The sequence below is a fragment of the Meriones unguiculatus genome, chromosome 6 (assembly GCF_030254825.1).
Source record: "Meriones unguiculatus strain TT.TT164.6M chromosome 6, Bangor_MerUng_6.1, whole genome shotgun sequence".
NCBI classification, from domain to species: domain Eukaryota; kingdom Metazoa; phylum Chordata; class Mammalia; order Rodentia; family Muridae; genus Meriones; species Meriones unguiculatus.
In genome coordinates, this window is record NC_083354.1 from 61,615,658 (window position 1) to 61,617,922 (window position 2,265).

A 2,265-nucleotide genomic window follows, 5' to 3' on the forward strand; every position below is an offset into this window, starting at 1 on the left:
TCTTGACACTTGAAGACCATATTAGTTACTTTCCTTTTTCCTGATTAATTTTACATGAACAAGAACTTCTTGGGGCTCACAATTCAAGGATATTGTCCATCAAGGTGGGAAAAAATGGTGGCAGGATCCCAAGGCAGCTGTTTTAATGGCATCCCCAAAGCATTAGGAAGCAGGAACTCTAGGAAAGCTTCCTGCTCAGCTCCTTTTTTCCTTTTCTTCATTTTGAGACTCCAATCCATAGAAGGGATAAATAAATCTTATTACCATTTAGGGTGGCTCTTTCCAACTAAAGTGAATGGAATGGCACTAATTCTTCACAGACTTGTCCAGAGGTTTCTATGTCTATCTAAATTCCATCATGATGAACAGTAGGGGAACCCTCCTGTGTTATGGGAGGAAACCTTGAGTCATAAGGGAAGCTCCCATGATTGTACAAGACTTGGCTATCCAACCAACAGGTGCCCATCTCTTTAAATATCTACACTAAAACTCATTTTGATTTGATTGAGGCAAATTTTGTCCAGCAACTTAAACTTTCAGTGTTTGACAAAGTTGCATTTAATTGGCTTTAGCTGGTGGTCCTGTGTTCCTCAAATACCAATACTCATACTCATTGTCACTGTTAAGAAAAGAGTTTGTGAGTACAATATGATGCTCACTCCTCTTTTGTTTTTTTTTTTTTTTTTGTACATTAGACCCTCCAATCTAAAATAATTTGGAAGAACATTAAAATAACAAAAATTGAACACAGAGTTGAAAAACTTTATCAAATTTTTACAAGCTCGTACACTTGCAAGAGACTTCTTAGAACAAAACACTTCTCACAGAGCAAACCCAAGTGCATATTAGAGGAAGATTTTTTCCAATTATCAATTCTGTTTTATTAGTCAACTGGAAACCTACATGTAGTCCTCAAGTCCAGGAAGTTATTGATATAATCCTCTTCCTCATCTTCACCACCTCCAGCACCACCCTGGCCTTTCTTGGCATTCTTCCTCTTCTCTCAGCCTGGATGAGAAAGGAGGAGATGTCCATGTGCTTCTGGGAGTCCAGATGGACAATGAAGCACAGAATGTTCACCACCTTATTGCAGATCCAGATAGATGCTTGGAGATCAGTATACAGGCATGGTGAATGGATTTGGCCAGGTCAAACTTAAAGACCTCATTCTGCAGCTGCCTGTCCAAGAAATCCTCAGCCTTCAGGCATAGGGTATAATCCAGCTTCATCTTTCCCTCATTCAGCACTCCAATTTGAACAAGTTGCCTCAGTAGAACATTGCCTTCAAAAAGATGCTCTAGGGGTCCCTTTTGTCCAGTGTCAACAATTCCCAGGCAGCCTTGCGAATCTTGTCCAATGTAAACTTGACCCACTACACCTCTTGTTTGTTGTGGAGCTCGTACTCTCTGATCAACATCAATTCTTGTTTGAGAATGATTTCTCAAAGGGTCTTTGTGGGGTCACATAGTTTTTGTGGCAAACCCAAATTATGGTAACCAGCATGCTGACTTCTCTAGGCCTGCTGATTCTATGAACTGATGCCTGGGAGAAAGAGAGGTGCAGGGAGATTTTAAAGATGAGGAACACACACATGTGTGCATGCACACACAAATTCTATCCTAGTTGGCAACTGCAGCATAAAACAAGAAATCAATTTAACAGGAACCAAGAATATGCAGATACAGTTAGCTGGGGTGTTTCTACCCTGAGTTTTCAGAACAGTGTTGGGTGCTTCCCCTCAAGACTTTTCACAGCAGAGAGTAGAAACCCAGGGTAGGATTATGCTACTGTAAATGCTTATTCACCATCATTGACCACCACCAACATGCATGCCATAGTAAGTGAGACCACCTGGACTTAGAACTAGCTATTATGCTTATTTCTCTACCTGAGAAAAGAACGGTAAAGACAGAGGAAAGAACAGCACAGGGTGACAACAGTCATTACATCCTAAAATTCCCAGTTGTCTTGTCAAGCAATGCACAGATCATCCAGCTGGACAAGACTCTCTTGGATTAACAACTATTGGAAAAGAAGACCACTGATGTATCTCAAAATAATTCTCGAATTTTTTTCTTGTAAATCTCCCGTACACCTAACTGGCTAAATTTCCAGTCTCTTGTGTCTGTTCAAATTGTTAAAGTGTAACCTGGGCCTAGGATCTGAAAGAGAGTCAAGAATGACAAAATATTTGAATATATACCCATAGGATCTATATGAGCTACTACCTCTCATAAGACAAGATTCTCTTTACAACAAATGGAA

General features: G+C 40.1%; 1 pseudogene; it reads right to left on the reverse strand.

Annotated features, from left to right (window-relative positions):
• Positions 1–883: 883 nt before the first annotated feature.
• Positions 884–1,503, reverse strand: LOC132654864 (small ribosomal subunit protein uS4-like; annotated as a pseudogene).
• Between the last annotated feature and the right edge of the window lie 762 nt (positions 1,504–2,265).